The following is a 7412-nucleotide window of genomic DNA, read 5'->3' as shown; positions in this document are numbered from 1 at the left end:
GTGTATGTTTGGGCTGAGCTTGATCAATCCACGAGCTAAGGCTTCTCTTGGAGTTGAACTCCGAGTTATGACGTGTTTTGGACGTTCAACTCCGGATCATGACGTTTTTCTGGCGTTTAACTCCAGACAGCAGTATGAACTTGGCGTTCAACGCCAAGTTACGTCGTCATTCTTCGAATAAAGTATGGACTATTATATATTTCTGGAAAGCCCTGGATGTCGACTTTCCAACGCCGTTGAGAGCGCGCCAATTGGAGTTCTGTAGCTCCAGAAAATCCATTTCGAGTGCAGGGAGGTCAGATTCCAACAGCATCAGCAGTCCTTTTGTCAGCCTTCTTCAGAGTTTTGCTCAAATCCCTCGATTTCAGCCAGAATTTACCTGAAATCACAGAAAAACACACAAACTCATAGTAAAGTCCAGAAATGTGAATTTAACATAAAAACTAATGAAAACATCCCTAAAATTAGCTCAAACTTACTAAAAACTATCTAAAAACAATGCCAAAAAGCGTATAAATTATCCGCTCATCAGAGGGTCACCACCCCTTTTTCCTGGATCAAAATTCTTCTCCTCGCTTTCCCCTGTACTGGTTAGAGGCATCTCCTTGTGAGAAATATAGTTTGGATGATATGGATGAGGTGGAGGCAGCCATCGATGGGTTCCCCCGAGAAGTTTGGGGGAGAGCCCCTTATCTAGATACCAAGAAGTTCCTCCAAGGGTCTTCGACCTTTGTGCATGCCTAATTAGGTAGTGTCATATTTGTTCGTTGGGTTTTTTGACTTTCCGAGTTGTTTTCTCCGATTTGTTTATTGACTTTTTACTTAATGGATTTTGCAGAGATGGCGAAGAAGAATTCGAGGGAGTCTTACCAGAGGGTTCAGGAGGCCAAAGCGAGATCCTGCGCCAGAGTCGGTGGTGCCAGGGCAACTGGTCCTTCCCCTCTCCCTTCTTCTCACAACTTGGGGACCCCTGCTCGACCTATTGTTATTTCTTCCTCAGCCTCTTCTCTACCATCCTCATCTTCCTAACCTTCTCCTGAGCTAGAAAAGAAGAAGCGCAAGACTTTAGAGTCAGGCTCTCCTTTTGAAGATGAGGCCAAGGTGGATGCGCCTCAATTTATCTGGGAGCATATCTATCCTTATACTCGTATAAGTATGGATGATGCTTCTCTTCGAAACCACCTTACTATTCTGGCTCAGGAGAGTATCAGGGCGGCGGGGGTGTGCACCAAGTTTCTTGATATTTTTGAGAAGACTCCCCTAAGCTCTTTGGGTTCATCCCTAAGGGTTGAAGAGCTAGAGGGGAGGATTCTTTTGTATTAGGAAGCTGAGAAGAGCTTGAAGGAGGAGCTCGCCAAGCTGAGAGAGGAGAGGGATAATCTCCGGAAGGAGGGGGAAAAGTTGATGGGCCAGTGCTCTATGGCGGAGGGTTTACGGGAGAAGGCGGAGAAAAGCTACTCGAGCTTTTTCCAGAACCTTGTGGAGGTAAAAAAAGATCTGGTAAGAGCTCGGGATGCTTATGCGGAACTGGAGGACTCCATTGCCGAGGGATCCGATGAGGCGTGGAGGGTTTTTAAGAAGCAGGTCAGGGTTATTGCTCCCAAACTGGATCTCTCCCCTTTGGATCCTGATAAGGTTGTAATTGATGGGGCCATTGTGTCTCCTCCCCGACCTGTGTCTGAATCCGAGTTGAAGACTCGGGGCCAGAGAATCATAGAGTCCCCTCCCCGACCAGATGATGCTCCGAGTTCTTCCAAGGCTCCTGAGACTTCCCCTCCATCTCCTATGGATGTTTCTCTCCCTGACTCTGGTGGTGTTCTGACTACTTTTCCGGGCTCTGATGGTGATGCCCATCCAAATTGAAAAAATTATCTTTGGCTATATGGGGCCCAGCCTGTGGGTCCCCCCTTTTTTAAACTATTTATTTTCATGTTGTGGTGGTATGTTGCTGACACTTTCTTGGACTTTTATGGTCATAAAGAAAATATGTAAAAATACCCTTTTTTGGACAAGGGTTTAGGTTTTTTTGTTGGTTGTGTTCATACTTTTTTTGCTTTAGGTTTCGAAAAAACCTTTTTTGATCTTTTGTTTTGGAAAATCTTTTCTTGGCTGGCTGTTCCTTCTTCTAAGTTTTTCTTGAATTTGAAGGCTTCAGACAATCTTTAGTGCTTTCTATAGGTTTTCTGATCTCTTTTTGGTATTCCTTATACTCAATTTTTTGATATATTGAGTTTTTATAACTTAGGTTATTTTTGCGATGCGTTTCTTTGTTCCTCAGAATTTCTGACTTGTTAGTCAGTTAATTTCCGAGTTTATTCACGATCGACTTTTATAACCTCTTTACACCGACTTGTACCTCGTCGTTTTATCCTGATGATCATCTAGGTCGGTTCATGGGATTTTCACGCTTTTTCGAGCTTAAGTCGGCGTGTTTCGTAGAAAGAAGGAAAAGCAACAAGAAATTTATAAGAGATATTTGTAAAAGATCTTTATTTATTTGCAAAGGTACTTTATCGCTACTAAGGGTTTTGGGCTATCTATGGCCCCTTGGTCTCTACTGTGATGCCTCGTTAAAAACCCTTCTTCAGAAAAAACCCTTTTATTTTGGGAAAAAATCATGAAGTTGGGAAAAGAGTACATCAGGGAGTAGAGTTCGCTTTTAACTGTAGTACCTTTTCATATTACAAGCATGCCACGACCTAGGTAGTTCAGTGCCGTTTAAGTCGGTCACCTTGTAATAACCTTTTCCTAAGACCTCACTAATCTTGTATGGTCCCTTCCAATTAGCAGCGAGTTTTCCTTCCCCAGACTTGTTGACTCCTATGTGGTTCCTGGTTAAAACCAATTCGTCTACGGTAAAGCTCCTTCGAATGACTTCTTGGTTGTATCTGTTCATCATCCTTTGTTTCAATGCCGCTTCTCTAATATGGGCTCGTTCTCGGACTTCAGGGAGTAGCTCAAGTTCTTCTTTGTGTCCCTTTATGTTTTCAACTTCATTGTATAAGTTCACCCTTGGGCTTTGCTCATTGATTTCAATCGGTACCATGGCTTCCATGCCATAAGCAAGTCGGAAGGGTGTTTCTTGATGAGCGGATAATTTATACGCTTTTTGGTATTGTTATTAGGAAGTTTTTAGTATGATCTAGCTACTTTTAGGGATGATTTTATTAGTTTTTATGCAAAATTCACATTTTTGGACTTTACTATGAGTTTGTGTATTTTTCTGTGATTTCAGGTATTTTCTGGCTGAAATTGAGGGACCTGAGCAAAAATCTGATTCAGGCTGAAAAAGGACTGTTGATGTTGTTGGATTCTGACCTTCCTGCACTCAAAATGGATTTTCTGGAGCTACAGAACTCCAAATGGCACGCTCTCAATTGTGCTGGAAAGTAGACATCCAGGGCTTTCTAAAAATATATAATAGTTTATACTTTATTTGAGTTTAGATGACGCAAACTGGTGTTCAACACCAGTTTCATGCTGCATTCTGGAGTAAAACGCCAGAAACACGTCACAAACCAGAGTTAAACACCAAAAACACGTTACAACTTGGCGTTTAACTCCAAGAGAAGCCTCTGCACATGTAACGCTCAAGCTCAGCCTAAGCACACACTAAAGTGGGCCCCAGAAGTAGAATTTTGCACTAAGACTTTTAGTAACTAGTGTAGTATAAATAGAACTTTTTACTATTGTATTGAGTGTCTTTTGACCGGGTCTGTTTCCTTATTTTCGAATTCACATCCTATTTGGGGGAGGCTGGCTATTCGGTCAAGCCTGGACCATCACTTATGTATTTTCAACGGTGGAGTTTCTACACACCACAGATTAAGGTGTAAGATATTCTTAGTCTAAGATATTCGCTGCACTTCAACCTGATGGATGTGATGATCCGTGACACTCATCATCATCCGTCCTTATGAACGCGTGCCTAACAACCACTTCCCTTCTACAAGCGAGAGCTAGACTGTGTATCTCTTGGATTCCTTAATCAGAATCTTTGTGGTATAAGCTAGAATCTATTGGCAGCATTCTTGAGAATTCGGAAAGTCTAAACCTTTTCTGTGGCATTTCGAGTAGGATTCAGGGATTGAATGACTGTGACGAGCTTCAAACTCGCGAGTGTTGGGCGTAGTGACAGACGTAAAAGAATCACTGGATTCTATTCTGACATGATCGAGAACCGACAGATGATTAGCCGTGCTGTGATAGAGCATTTGGACTATTTTCACTTAGAGGACGGGAGGTAGCCATTGACAACGGTGAAACCCAACATACATCTTGGCATAGAAAGGAGTACGAATGATTGGATGAAAGCAGTAGGAAAGCAGAGATTCAAGAGGGATAAAGCATCTTCATGCGCTTATCTGAAATTCCCACCAATGAATTATATAAGTATCTCTATCTTTACTTTAGGCTTTATTTATCTTTATATTTGAAAACCATTATTACCATTTGAATCCGCCTGACTGAGATTTATAAGATGACCATAGCTTGCTTCATACCAACAATCTCTGTGGGATCGACCCTTACTCATGTAAGGTATTACTTGGATGACCCAATGCACTTGCTGGTTAGTTGTGCGATGTTGTGACAAAGTGTGATTCATGTTTGAGAGCTCCAAGTCTATTGGCGCCATTGTTGATGATCACAATTTCGTGCACCAAGTTTTTGGTGCCGTTGCCGGGGATTGTTTGAGTTTGGACAACTGACGGTTCATCTTGTTGCTCAGATTAGGTAATTTTCTTTTCAAAAAGTTTTCAAAAATCTTTCAAAAATTTTTTTGTTTTCATTTTTCCAAAAATTAATTTTCGAAAAAAATCCAAAAAAATTAATAAAATCATAAAAACCAAAAATATTTTGTGTTTCTTGTTTGAGTCTAGTGTCAATTCTTAAGTTTGGTGTCAATTGCATGTTTTTAAAATTTATGCATTTTTTCGAAAAATTCATGCATGGTGTTTTTCATGATCTTCAAATTGTTCTTGGTAAGTCTTCTTGTTTGATCTTCATATTTTCTTGTTTTGTGTCTTTTGTTGTTTTTCATATGCATTTTTGCATTCATAGTGTCTAAACATGAAAAATTTCTATGTTTGGTGTCTTGCATGTTTTTCTTTTCTTGAAAATTTTTCAAAAATAAATCTTGATGTTCATCATGATCTTCAAAGTGTTCTTGGTGTTCATCTTGACATTCATAGTGTTCTTGCATGTTTTCTTTGTTTTGAACTCAATTTTTCATGTTGTGAGTCATATTTGTGTTTTTCTCCCCCATCATTAAAAAATCAAAAAAATCAAAAAAATATATTTTCCTTGTTTTTCTCATAATTTTTGAAATCTTTGGGTTGACTTAGTCAAAAATTTTTAAAATAAGTTGTTTCTTGTCAGTCAAGTCAAGATTTCATTTTTAAAAATCTTATCTTTTTCAAAAATCAAATCTTTTTCATTTTTTATTATTTTTGAAAATTTTTAAAATTGAATTTCAAAATCTTTTTCTTAATTTCATTTCAAAATTTCGGAAACTCTACTAACAATTAATGTGATTGATTCAAAAATTTGAAGTTTGTTACTTTCTTGTTAAGAAAGGTTCAATCTTTAAATTCTAGAATTATATCTTTTAGTTTCTTGTTAGTCAAATAATCAAATTTTAATTTTAGAAATCAAATACTTTTCCTAAATATATAATTTTAAAAATCAAATCTTTTTCAAAATTAATTTCAAAATCTTTTCTAACTTCTTATCTTTCCAAAATTGATTTTCAAATCTTTTTCAACTAACTAATTGACTTTTGTTTGTTTCTTATCTTTTTCAAAACCACCTAACTACTTTTTTTTCTTTAATTTTCAAAAATTCCTCCCTCTTTTTTAAAATTCTTTTAATTAACTAATTGTTTTAAATTTTAATTTTGATTTAATTTTTGAAAATCACTAACCATCTTTCAAAAACAATTTTCGAAAATTCTCCCCTCTCATCTCTTTCTATTTATTTTATTTATTTACTAACACTTCTCTTCATCTTAAAATTTGAACCCTCTTTTCTCCTCTGTGTTCAAATTTTTTGCTCTTCTCATTCTTATTCTTCTTTTCTTCTACTCACATAAAGGAATCTCTATACTGTGACATAGAGGATTTCTCTTCTTTTCTGTCCTCTTCTATTTCATAGGAGCAGGAGCAAGGACAAGGACATTCTTGTTGAAGTAGATCCTAAACCTGAAAGGACTCTGAAAAAGAAGCAAAGTGAAGCTTATAGAGAATCTCGAAAAAGAAAGAGACATGGCCGAACCCAATAACAATGGTGGAGGCGCAAGGAGGATGCTTGGTGATTATACTACACATACTTCCAATTTTTATGAAAGAAGAATCTCAATCCCTACCATTGGAGCAAACAATTTTAAGTTGAAGTCTCAACTAGTTGCTCTGATACAACAAAACTGCAAGTTCCATGGACTTCTATTAGAAGATCTCTATCAGTTCTTAACTAAATTCTTACTGATCTGTGATACTGTTAAGACTAATGGAGTAGATCCTGAAGTCTACAGGCTCATGCTTTTTCCCTTTACTGTAAGAGACAAAGCTAGAACATGGTTGAACTCACAACCTAAAGATAGCCTGGACTCATGGGATAAGCTGGTCACGACCTTCTTGGGCAAGTTCTTTCCTCCTCAAAAGCTGAGCAAGCTTAGAGTGGATGTTCAGACCTTCAAGCAAAAAGATGGTGAATCCCTCTATGAAGCTTGGAAAAGATACAAGCAGTTGACCAAAAAGTGTCCTTATGGCATGCTTTCAGAGTGGACCATTTTAGATATATTCTATGATGGTCTATCTAAGCTTTCTAAGATGTCACTGGACCATTCTGTAGGTGGATCCATTCACCTAAAGAAAACGCCTACAGAAGCTCAAGAACTCATTGACATGGTTGCAAATAACCAATTCTTGTACACCTCTGAGAGGAATTCTCTAAGTAATGGGACGCCTCAGAAGAGGGGAGTTCTTGAACTTGATGCTCTGACTGCCATATTGGCTCAAAACAAAATGTTGACTCAGCAAGTCAACATGATCTCTCAGAGTCTGAATGGATGGCAAAATGCATCCAACAGTACTAAAGAGGCATCTTCTGAAGAAGAAGCTTATGATCCTGAGAACCCAGCAATGACAGAGGTGAATTACATAGGTGAACCCTATGGAAACACCTATAATTACTCATGGAGAAATCATCCAAATTTCTCATGGAAGGATCAACAAAAGCCTCAACAAGGCTTTAATAACGGTGGAAGAAACAGGCTTAGCAATAGCAAGCTTTTTCCATCATCTTCTCAGCAACAGACAGAGAATTCTGAGTAGAGCCCCTCTAGCTTAGCAAACATAGTCTCTAATCTATCTAAGGCCACTTTAAGTTTCATTAGTGAAACAAGGTCCTCCATT

General features: G+C 38.3%; 1 non-coding gene across 1 annotated transcript; it reads right to left on the bottom strand.

Annotated features, from left to right (window-relative positions):
• Nucleotides 1-6665: 6665 nt before the first annotated feature.
• Nucleotides 6666-6769, bottom strand: LOC127746013 (small nucleolar RNA R71). The gene has a single exon (XR_008007634.1). It is a non-coding gene; the product is annotated as a small nucleolar RNA R71 (small nucleolar RNA).
• Between the last annotated feature and the right edge of the window lie 643 nt (nucleotides 6770-7412).

The sequence above is a fragment of the Arachis duranensis genome, chromosome 3, assembly GCF_000817695.3.
Source record: "Arachis duranensis cultivar V14167 chromosome 3, aradu.V14167.gnm2.J7QH, whole genome shotgun sequence".
Lineage (NCBI taxonomy): Eukaryota > Viridiplantae > Streptophyta > Magnoliopsida > Fabales > Fabaceae > Arachis > Arachis duranensis.
Note: the sequence above shows the minus strand (reverse complement) of the source record. Positions and strands in the feature narration are given on the sequence as shown.